The sequence below is a fragment of the Vicugna pacos genome, chromosome X (genome assembly GCF_048564905.1).
Source record: "Vicugna pacos chromosome X, VicPac4, whole genome shotgun sequence".
Lineage (NCBI taxonomy): Eukaryota > Metazoa > Chordata > Mammalia > Artiodactyla > Camelidae > Vicugna > Vicugna pacos.
Window position 1 is genome coordinate 103,607,601 of NC_133023.1, and position 12,739 is coordinate 103,620,339.

Below are 12,739 nucleotides of genomic sequence, written 5' to 3' on the forward strand. Positions count from 1 at the left end.
CGCATCCTTCTGGGTCTTTCTCTTGAGGTCTGGACAGGGACTCAATACCTCCTTTAAGGAAACGTTCCCTATTTAAGCATCCTGCCCTCAGTCTTTGCCTTTCTGCTCTCTGGGATCTCAAGTCCACTTGACTGCTGCCTTCCGCTGCATTGCTGGTGGAGCATGGTTGTGGAGACTGTGGCCTGTGATATGGAGGAGAGGAGAGGCGGAGAGACTGGAGGATGATGGCAAGTTGTGAGAAATGTTACCAGTGGGAGGGAACTGGTGCATGACAATGGCATGGGGGCAGCACAAAGTTGCAAAAAGCAGCAATGACCTCTCCCAAAGTAAACGAGGAAAGCGAAAGGAAACACCAAAGCCAAGGCAGAAGAATGCACCTCCTGCCTCTGGCTGGCGGCATCCAAAGGCGATGTGGCATATGAAGGGTAGGGGTCGTGGGAGTGAGTTCTAGTCCCGGCTCTACCATTTTTCATTTCTGTGGTTTGGACAGATAACTTCATCTTTCTGAATCTCCCTTCCTTGTCTGCCAAAGAGGACAATAATGCCTGCCCTAATTCCCTTCTAAGCTGCCAAGTGATATATAAATGCTTATTATTGTGATAAATGATCAGCGTGGCCATGAGAAAACCATGCAGGCTTTTCAGTGGAGGAAGAAAATCATCTATATGCCAGTGAAAAGTCTGCATCCCCTTTCCTCACTTACCAGAGTCTCCCCAACATTCCCTGATGCTCCCCCTGGTCAGTGCCTTCTCAGTAGCCCAAAGCTGGAAGCAAATTCTGTGAAGATGCAGCCAAAGGAATAATAAACAGCAGAAACCTGTTTACCAAGTTGACTGGCCACCTGGTTTCACCTACTGTGAATATTCATGTACCTTTCTCAGCCCAAGAACATCATTATTGACTATTAAACAGAGGAGTCCAATCAGTCTGATCAGAGATGAGATTCTCTTATTCAGGGATGTACTGGCTACTTTTGTAATAGCCCAGGAACCTCTTGGTCATCTCTCTCTGGGACCCAAGGGTCGGCGTGGAGTGTGAGCGGTTGTTGTGAAATCCACAGTGCGATGCACCCTGGGAACCCAGCCACCTGCTCCTCGCCTTAGGTGGAGATGGGTCCGATGCACCAAAGACACCAAATACTTGCAAGGGTGTCGGCCACCTTCCTTTTAAAGAAAGGCCACAGTGAAAGAAACCTGTTACTCGTCTCTACAGTAGCCTTGCTTTTCCAAATGAAGGCAGTGGTCTTTTCTTAACTCCTGAAAGAATGCCAGACCCGTTTCAAAATCAACACCTAGTCTGACACAATTGGAGTTCTCTGCGGACGAGCAGCCTGGCCCTGGTGTCTAGGTGGCTCCCCCAGTGACTGAGCGAGGGGAGCCGGCGAACACCTGCAGAGGCTGGCGACTCAAGCCTGCTGGAGGGGCCACTTAGAGAAACAACAGAATGCCATTTCAACACGGAAAGAAAAGAAGTAGTTTCCTTAATAAGTTCATAAAAGATAGCACCCTTTGAGAAAGTAACAAAAGTCCTTCTGTTGTTCTTGAAAGAGAATCTAGGGAAATGGCTTTTTTGTTGGAAGGGCTATAGATTGTATAGAATTCTGGTTTTTTCCCCCAACAATACCATTAATGAGTGGGCTTTCCTTTATTGAAGAATGGCATGTTTCATTCCCCATGCTTAGAATAAAAATCAGCTTTCTGAAGTTTACGAATCAGATTTTATGACTAATTCTTAAATTTTTATAAGACCACATTCGTGGCACAACAGAGTGCTTGCTGGACATTTTTCTTATCACAAGCTCATGGTACTGTTTGTTTTAAGGGCCTTGGAGCGCGGTGGATGGTTGGTTTCACAGTCTGTTTGTCGCCTTGCTCCCCTCCGGTCTCCTTGGAGGGCGGGCGGCGGGAGGGTGGTGGGAGGAGGAGGTAACCATTCTGTTCTCTCCTGCCCTCTCTGACCCCCTCAGTACTTTTCAAACTAAGCAGAGTCAAGAGCAAGGTCATCTTCTCTCCCTCACTGGAGAGGGCTCTGCGGAGGAAGGCGCGCATGCCCAGGATGGGAAGAGCTGGCCTCCGGTCGCTCGTGACATTCCATCACTTCCGAGCTGTGCGGCTTGTCAACTTCCTTACCTGGAAAACAGAGGTTAATTATGCACCCTGACCCCCCCACCCCCGAACCGAGGAATCTGTAAGGTGGGCACGCGGTTGGCATCTGTAACGTGGAGCTCAGTCTGTCGGCTCTCCCGACTTTCCCACCTCCCTGATCCTCCCCTTTCCCCTCCGCAGCCCGACAGGCAAACCCACTTCATCTCACATTGGGACAGACTTCTTTTATTAACCAAGTACAACAACTGGCCTCTCCGTGCTCTCAGCCCCTGAGTCCCCAGGCAATGGAAATGCCTTTGCCTACTGCATCTTATTTTGGCCCCCTTTTCAAAACGCTGTTCAAATTCAATCCAGTTGGCTTCCGTTGAAAGCCCCTCTCTACCATCTCTCCGCTTCAGACCCGCATTCCCACTTCTGTCTGTGCGCGCCTGGGTCTCACTCTATCTGTCCAGTTTTCCGGGGCTGCTTGAGACCCAACCGCCTGTCCCTCCAGCACATGACTGCTTTCCGGAACACTTGAACCTCATTATCCTTTTTTGATCATTGGAAACATGGCGGTCCCTTATTATTTCAGGAAATTAGGGCCCAGAGAGGTTATAAATGACCTGCAACGGGGGGTGAGGCTAGTATATGGCAGAAGCACGACGCCTCACTGTCAACCACCCTGTTACTCTCTGGATTGAAAAAAACTGCCTCAGATGCTGGCTGACGCACTTCTAGCAAGTCTTACTTGGAAAACCAGCAAACCAACATAGTTTGAGCAGGTCTTAGGAATTAATTCTTTTCTTCTTGCCACTCAATATTTTCAAATCTCACTTCAAATAATAAAATAATACCAATAACAAATCCCTGCTACTAATAAAACAGTAATTTGCCACTTACTGTATGCATGGGGAGTACTTAAGCACATTATGTCATTTACTTTTCACAAAACTAAAAGACTATTATTCGTCACTTGTTACGGAAACCCAGAGAGGTGGAGTAATTTGCCCCCCGGGCAAGCAACCGGCTCTGTCCATTCCTGCTGTCTTCTCTTCCTGCTGGCTTACCTGAATCCATCCTTATTTCACAAGCTCCAGTCTGTTTTATGATTAATGTTATAATGGCACCAAGCAACAGTTCATTTTAGCCTCGTCTGTTTCCTTAATTTGTACAAATTCAGTTATGTCAAAAGCATTCCAAGTAGTTTTTCCAACAAAGCAGAATTCACCAGCCCACAGCACCTTTCTGCCAACTGCCCTTCTCCTACAAAACAGGCCATGTAAATTCGGATATCTTTGCTACTTGTCAAGTCTGCTATTGCTCATTATAAATTTTACAAATCAGAAACGTCAAGGCAGCGATCGGTGCAGCCCCGCCCAGCCTGCGGACCTGTTTCCATCGGCATGCTATTTTCTCTTCAGAGTCAAGCTACCCTCGAGTACAAACAGAAGTGAAAAATAATAACAGCTCTGGCCCTAGCGATGGCGTTCTGCAGTTGCAATTCATCTATCACATGAGGGATTCCTAAGCTGCTCATATGTAATAATATGGGCGGCAGCGGCAGCTTCTTTTCTGAGCTCCACAGGGTTTTATGGGTCCTAGAGTAATCATTTCTGCAAGAGTTAAGCCAAGGAGAGCAGCATGCACTAAATGCTACTAGCTGAGGATGGATGTTCGATGATTATTTGTTCTGCAGTAGTATGATTTATTTGTTCTTAGCAAGAATTTACTTTAAAATATCAACAAACTATCAATTAAATCCTTTCTAGAGTCAAAAATGCATATAGAGCGTGTCTCTTAGATGTGACGCTGAACAGATTGTGTTTCCTAGCAAAGTACCTTCAGCAGTTGATAATTTCATAAGCAAACATCTGTATGGGTAATTCACTGTTTATGAGGGATGCGGAATTTGCTAGCTAGGATTTAGGGAACTTGATTTGATAAACTGTATCATCTTTCCCATCTCTCCCCACCATATGGATCAGGTTTGTAAACACCGGCATGGGCACCTCGTTTTGATTACAGCATGATCTGTGTTTACAGCCGTCTAAATTATGGTAATTGTGCTTATTAGGTCTGTGTTTAAGTGCACAGTTTTAGCATGGAAAGAACTTACCGAATAATTACAGGACGACCATGCACAGTACTTGCCTTTTTTTTTTTCCTTTTAAAGGGGAAACAAATGAGAAAGCCCATTGAGTGAGGAAAAAAATGGATTTGGGAGCAAAATTGGTCAGACAATTATGTCTGAAAGGGAATTTGATTATATTACCATAACTATGCAGCATAATCAAGCACCTTTCCATAGAATTTCTTTGATACATTTAACCAATAATTAGGCAATTGATTTTACATCCTGTCAAATTAATGTATAAATAATGTTCAAATTGGAATCACACGAACGATTTTCTGTATAGCTGTCTTAAATACTCATCCTCCCAGAATGATTCAAAAAGCATCCATCCTATTCTTGTATGGACTTTCAAAATTATAGTTTCTTGAAATAGTAATACAGTGTTCCATCCAAGAAAGACAACAATTGCTAAATGTAATTTGGACTATAATTAATGTTAACATGATGGAGTCAAATAAACGAACTCACTAATGATTGCACCCTCTGCTCTTCTGATGACTAGCTCTTACCTAATGACATTAGGAAATATGTAAATTTGTCAGCAGGTGAAAATGCCCTTGACTGGGTAAATTATGTGGAGTATTACCTTTTCTGAAGCTAAATCAAAGCACTAATGGACTTAATACGTAGCATGCATGTGTGAGGTGAGCTATTCATGAAACCAAATTAGCCCATAAGAGATATTACCCATTATTTGCCTCCCAGTAATCACTTCCTCTTTTCTCAAACACAAACCAACCCAGAAGAAAGATGCTAAATTTAATTATAACAACTATTATGTGAACAACACAGGTAAGCCATCCAGTGTGCTTCCAAATGCACTTAGAGCCTGTCAAGCAGTTTAAATATTTTCATGTGGAATCTAGGGGCTTGCAGCTAGTGTATGATGTGAATTTTAAATGATTATCCAGACGTCATTGGGTAAACGAGTAACGTGAGTAACGAGGTGACTGGCCCAGTGAATCATGGGAACCTGTCAAATCTGGGATATGTCACGGAAGAGATGATGTCAAATACCAGTAACCTAGCAACTCAGCATTTAGCTGTCCAGGGAGTGAGCAAAAGTAGCCCCTTTAAAATAGCTGAGTAAATATACGAGTCCCTATATATCTTAGGTGCGCTATAAAAATCAGTCTGTTTTCTGTCAACCTGTTTCTTTTTTGTGAATATGGTGATTTATTGTTTTCTATTGAATTGAATGAAAGCAGGTGAGAATTTAAGCCACGTGCAGAATTTACACCTGCTCTCTGTATCTTGGATGTGCAGGGAGGGTAATGAAACAATGTATTCGTTTGCCAAAAAGCAGTCTGGGCTTATCTGAAAGAAGTAATAGCTTCCAACTGTTGTTTAAGACCCAGTCTTTTTGTCCTAGCTGTGCTAGTGGGATTGAGTTGGGAAAAAAAATTTGTAATGCAAGGAGGTTAACCATTCCATTTGCATCTGCATAAAGGTAAAAACCATGGAAAATGCATGGAGAGGGGGCCATGTAAGGAATACAGTAAGATTCTGAGGCAGTGTCAAGGATCCAGGTGATCCTGAAGACATGAAATTCATACAGGTTCCAATCTACTTTTGGGTAATTTTCTCCAGCAGTGCTTAACTCGTTACTCAGAGGACCATTGATTAATGGGTCAAGGGAAGCCTGGGAGCCTCAGAGAAGTTGAATAAATTGCCCTAAGTCACATAATCATACAGCTACTAAGCAGATGAATCAGGATTGGAACTCAGGTTGGCCTGAATTGATTGAATGAACACACTAATAAGAATATCAAAGAGTTACATGGCAGTTTTTTTTTGTACCTGGCACTGTTCTGAGGATTTCACAAATAATAACTCATATAATCATCATACCAATGACAGGAAGCAAATACTATTATCGTCCCCCTGGTACAGATAATGAAATGGAAGTACTTTGAGGTTAAGTGACTTTCCAAGTTCAACAGCTAACCAGTGGCAGAGCCAAGATTTCAACCCAGGCAGTCTGGCTTCAGTGTCCAGGTTATTAGCCATCATGCATTTGGCCTTTTGCCATGAGGATATAGGGCTGAAAGAGTAGGTTTTAAGTGATTATTACAGGGCTCAGACCCTGATCCAGTGGATAACAATGAAGCTAGGTGAGACTGCTAATAATGCCATTAGTCAGAATCAGGAAAACAGCTTACCAGATGGACTAAATCTAATAAAATAAGGTTTCATAGGAGTATAACTATATGATAATTCAGCTGAGTCCACTAATGTTCAGAGTAGACATGAAAAAGTTTAGCAATAACATTATATTAACTGCCAAGAAAGTATTAATAGGAGACAAGTGTCTAAAGCAGGGCTTTTCCTGTAAAAGAAAACTTTTCCTGCAAAGGGCCAGATTATACAAATAATTGGCTTTTTAGGTCATATGTTCTTGGTCTCAACTACTCTGTAACTTTAGCATGAAAACATCCACAGAAGATATGTAAAAGAATGCTTGTGACTCTGTTCCAATAAAACTTTATCGACAAAATCAGGCAGTGGGCCAGATTTGGCCTGTGAGATACAGTTTGCTGACCCCTGATCTAGAACACCTAGAAATAAGAAGGGGACAGATCCCCTCTGCTCTGTTGGACTTGGACCAAATTTGGCATGTGGTATTGATTTCTGGCCAGCACATTAAAAAAAATTATGTTCAATATAATTTACCTTTTTTTTTCAGTTACCACCCTTTGAGTTTTAACATATGTGCAGACTCCTGTAATCACCACATTTAATAGAATACAAAACAATTCCAATATCCCAAAGAATTCACTTATATTACCCTTTTGCAGTCAGATTCTCCTCCCCACCCCCAACCTCTAGCAACCACTGCTCGGATCTCTAACTCTACAGTGTTGCCCTTTCCAGAGTGTCGTATAAACAGACTCATACAGCGTGGAATCTCTCCATAGTGATTCTTTCTCTTAGCACGTGACTCAGAAATTCATTCAGGTTGTTGCATGCAGCAATAGCTCATGACTTTCTATTCCTGAATAATAGTCCATTATGTGGATATGCCACAATTTGTTTATCCATTCACCCACTGAAGAACATTTTGGTTGTTCCTAGATATTTTTGTGATTATTAATAGTGCTGCTAATAATAATCGTACAGATTTTTTTATTTCAGCCTGTCTAATAGGTGAGCAGTGGTATAGCATTGTGGTTTTAAATTGCATTTCACAAATGACAGATGATATTGAGCACCTTTTCATGTGCTTCTTTTCATTTTTGTATATCTTCTTTGATGAAGTTGCCTTTCAAATCTTTTGCCCTTTTTTTAAAATTTATTTTTTGTTGAGGTAACATTGGTTTGTAACACTATATAAGTTTCACGTGTACCGTATTTTATCTTTACTTCTGTATACATGACAGCATGCTCACCACCAAATATTTCATTTCCATCTGTCACCCTACAGTAGATCCCTTTGCCCATTTCACCCTTCTCCCCCACCACCCCTTCCCCTCTGGGAACCACGACTCTGTTCTCTGTATCTATGTGTTTGTTTTTGTTTGGTTTTTAACATTTATTTTGGTTTTTGTATGTTTGCTTGTTTTTTTATATTCCACATAAATGAAATCATATGATATTTGTCTTTCTCCATTTGATTTATTTCACTTACATTAATATCCTCAAGGTTCATCCATGTTGTAATTGACAAGATCTTGTCTTTTTATGGCTAAGTAGTATTCCATTGTATATATGTACTATATCTTCTTTATTCATTCCTCTGTTGATGGACGCTTATGTTGCTTCCATGTCTTGACTATTGCAAATAATGCCACAATGAATGGGTGCATATGTCTTCTCGAATTAGAGTTTTCATACTCTTTGAATAAATACCCAGAAATGGAATAGCTGGATAATATGGTAATTCTATTCTTAATTTTTTAAGAAATCTCCATACTGTTCTCCAGAGTGGCTGCACCAATTAACACTCCCACCAATAGCATGTAAGGATTCCTTCTCCGCATCCTCACCAACACTTGTTATTTCTTGCCTTTTTGATAATAGCCATTCTATCAGGTGCAAGGTGATATTGTGGTTTTGATGCACATTTCCTTAATAATTAGTGATGTTGAACATACTTTCAAGTGCCTGTTGGCTATCTGTATGTTTTCTTTGGAAAAATGTCTATTCAACTCCTCTACCCATTTTAAAATCTGGTTCTTTGTGCTTTTATTGTTGAGTTATATGAGTTCTTTATATATTTTGGATATTAACCCCTTATTAGATATATGATTTGCAAATGTCTTCTCCCATTCAGTAGGTTGTCTTTTCATTTTTTCGATAGTTTCTTTTGCTGGGCAGAAGCTTTTCAGTTTGATGCAGTCTCGTTTGTTTATTTTTGCTTTTGTTTCCTTCCCTGAGGAGACATGTCCAGAAAGACATTGCTAAGACTGATATCAAAGAGTGTACTGCCTATATTTTCATCTAGGAGTTTTATGGTTTCAGGTCTTACATTGAAGTCTTTAATCCATTGTGAGTTTATTTTTGTATATGGTGTGAGACAATGGTCTTAGTTTCATCTTTTGCATGTAGCTGTCCAGTTTTTACAAATGATTTATTAAGGAGACTATCCTTTTCCCATTGTGTGTTCTTTGTTCCTTTGTTCTAAATTTATTGTCCATATATGTGTGGATTTATTTCTGGCTCTCAATTCTATTCCATTGATCTATGTATCTGTATTTCTGCTGGTACTATGCTGTTTTGATTACTACAGCTTTGTAGTATAGTTTGAATTCAAGGAGTGTGATACCTCCAGTTTTTCTCTTTTTTCTCAGCATTGCTTTGGCTATTTAGAGTCCTTGTAGTTCCATATAAATTTTAGAATTTTTTGTTCTATTTCTGTGGAAAATGTCCTTGGGATTTTGATAGAGAGTGCACTGAATCTGTAGATTGCTTTAGATAATATAGAAATTTTAACAATGTTAATTCTTCCAGTCTATGAGCAATGAATCAATCTCTTCTTTCAATTAGTTCTTCCTTTCCATGTATTTGTGTCTTCTTCAGTTTCTTTCAACAATGTCTTACAGTTTTCAGTGTATAGGTCTTTCAGTTCGACTAAACTTATTCTTTTTGCTGTGATTGTAAATGGAATGGTTTTCTTAACTTCTCTTTCTGCTAGCTCACTGTTAGCATATAGAAATGGAACTGATTTTTGCATGTTGATTTTGTACTCTCCAACTTTACTGTAGTCATTTGTTATTTGTAATAGATTTTTGGTGGGGTCTTTAGGGTTTTCTATATGTAAAAATGTGTCATTCACAAATAATGGCACTTTTACTTCTTCCTTTCCAATTTGAATGTCTTTTATTTCTTTTTCATGCCTAATTGCTCTGGTTAAGATTTCCAATACTGTGTTGAATAACAGTGGCCTAAGTGGGCATCGTTGTCTTATTCCTGATTTTAGAGGGATAGCTTTCAGTTATTCACCACTGAATGCGATGTTAGCTGTGAGTTTGTTATATATGGCCTTTATTATGTTGAGATATACTCATTCTATACCCATTTTATTGAGAGATTTTTTTAATCATAAATATGTATTAAATATAGTTAAATGCTTTTTCTGGATCTATTGAGATGACCATATGGTTTTTATCCTCCATAATATGGCGATCACATTGATGAATTTGCAGATGTTGAACCATCCTTGAATCCCTGGAATAAATCCCAGTTGATCATGGTGTATGATCCTTTTAATGTATTTGTTAGAATTCACTAAATTCTACCAAACTGTCTAGTCCTGGATTTTTGTTTTTTGAGAAGTTTTTGATTACTATTTTAATCTCGTACTAGTGATTTGTCTATAGTCAGATTTTCTGTTTCTTCATGATTCAGTCTTGGAAGACTGCATGATTCTAAGAATTTGTCCATTTCTTCTAGATTGTCCAATTTATTGCCATATAGCTGCTTATAATGTTCTTTTATAATCCTTGGTATTTCACTAGTTTCCATTGTTATTGCTCCTCTTTTGTTTCTGATTTTATTTATCAGAGCCTTCTCTCTTTTTTTCTTAGTGAATCTGGCTTAAGATTTGTCAATTTTGTTTAACTTTTCAGAGAACTAGCTTAGTTTTATTGATCTTTTCTATTATCCCTTTAGTCTTTATTTCATTTATTTCCACTCTGCTCTTTATTATTTCCTTCCTACTAACAGAGGGCTCATTTGTTCTTTTTCTAATTCCCTTAGGTGTAAGGTTAGCTTGTTTGAGATTTTTCTTGAGGTAGGCCTATATTTCTATAAATGGCCGTCTTAGTACTGCTTTTGCTGCATTCCATTGATTGTGGTATGTCATATTTTTATTTTCTTTTTTCTTCAGGTATTTTGATTTGTCCTTTTTCTTCATTGGCCCAATAGTTGTTCAGTAGTGTGTTTTTCAGTCTCAACGTATTTGTGATTTTTCCATTTTTCTTCTTGTAATTGATTTCTAGTATCATACCATTATGATCAGAAAAGATGCTTGATATGATTTTAATTTTCTTTATTGAGACCTCTTTTGTGTCCCAACATATTGTCTATCCTTGAGAAAGTTCCATGTGCACTTGAGAAGAACGTATACTCTGCTGCATTTGGATAGAATGTTCTGTACAAATCAATCCATCTGTTCTAATGTTTCATTTACAGTCCCTGTTTCCTTGTTCACTTTCTGTCTGGATGATGTTTCCATTGATATAAGTGGAGTGTTAACATTTCCTACTATTATTGTGTTGCCATCAATTTCTCCCTTTAGGTCTGTTGATAATTGCTTTGTATACTTTGGTGAGTCTATGTTAAGTGCATATATATTAATAATTGTTATGTCTTCTTGGTGAAATGTCCCTTTTATCATTATATAATGTCCATCTTTGTCTCCTGTTACTTTTTTGGTTTGAAGTTTGTTTTGTCTCATATGGGTACGGCTACACCCACTTTCTTTTGGCTGCCATTTGCTTGGAGTATCATCTTCCATCCCTTCACAAGCAGCCTATGTTTATCTTTAAAGCTGAAGTGAGTCTCCTGGAGGCAGCATATTGCACATGGGTCTTATATTTTAAGCCATCCAGCCACTCTATATCTTTTGATTAGTGAATTCAATTCATTTACATTTAGGGTAATGACTGATAGATGAGGATTTAGTCCGGCCATTTTATCTTTTGTTTTCTGGTTGCTCTGTATCTCCATTGTTTCTTTTTCCTTGTGTTTCTGTCTGCCATTTTGGTTTGGTGATTTTTCTATGTTTTTTCTAAGTTTCATCTTTTTTTATGCTTCATGTCTCTCTTCTACATTTAAGTTTTCTGGTTACCGTGAGGTTTGTGTAAAACATCTCATAGACAGAGTACTCCTTTTTCTGCTGATAGCATCTTATCTTCATTAGCCTATACAGGTTCCATCCTTTTCCTCTTCTCTTTTGCTCATTTTAACAATCAGGTTGTTTTTCATATTTTTTCAATATACATTATTAGAAGATATTGAATATAGGTCTCTGTGTATCTGTATAACTGAATCAGTATGCTGTACACCAGAAACTAACATAACATTGAAAATTAACTATACTTCAAGTTAAAAGAAATAAGGTTGTTTGTTACCTTATTGTTGAATTTTGAGAGTTCTCTATGTATTCTGGATATGTCTTTGGTCAGATACGTTATTTGCAAATATTTTCTCCCAGACTATGGCTTATCTTTTCATTCCTTTGATGGGGTCCTTCTAAGAGGAGAAGTTTTTACCTTGATAAAGCCAAATTTATCATTTTTTTCTTTACTGGATTGTGATTTTGGTGTCAAGTCTGGGAACTTGTTGTATAACCCAAGGTCATAAAAATTTTCTCCCATGTTTTGTTCCAGGAGTTTTATAGTTTTATTTTTTACATTTATGTCTTTCATCTGTTTTTGAATTAATGTTGGTACATGGTGTGAGGTGTAGGCTGAAGCTTATTTTGTTCATTGTGTTATAGCACCATTTGCTGAAAAGACTGTCTTTCTCTTTTGAATTAATTTTGCTTTTTTGTAAAAAGTAGATTGACCTTATTTATGTGGGTCTATTTCTGAACTCTGTAGTCTCTTCCATTGACCCATGTCCCTGGCCTTTCACCAATACCATGTCTTGAATGTTGTAGTTTTATAGTAAGTTTTAAAACAGGATAATGTGAATCCTCCAACTTTATTCTTTTTCTAAAATTGTTTGGCTATTGTAGCTCCTTTTCCTTTCCATATGAATTTTAGAAACATATTGTCTATATTTACAAAGAATCCTGCTTGAATGCCTATTAGTATTGTGTTATATCTATAGGTCATTTTGGGAAGAACTGACACCTTTACCTTGATGTGTCTTTCCATTCATGAATGTGATGTACCTCCCCATTTGTTTCGGTTGGCCACCCCATTTTTAGAGGGACATTGCTAATCTACCATTCCATTTTGGGGAATGTCTGCTTTGGGGGGAATCCAGATCCCTAGAAAAACTATATGAGCATGATTTCAACATTGTTTATAATAACAAAAAATACTACTGTATATCCAACAATAGGGAA

The 12,739-nt window shown here is 38.6% G+C and overlaps 1 protein-coding gene across 1 annotated transcript in view; it reads left to right on the forward strand.

Moving 5' to 3' along the window:
* The window catches only part of AFF2 (ALF transcription elongation factor 2), a 458,491-nt gene that overhangs the window by 289,367 nt on the left and 156,385 nt on the right, over nucleotides 1–12,739 (forward strand). The window lies entirely within an intron of this gene.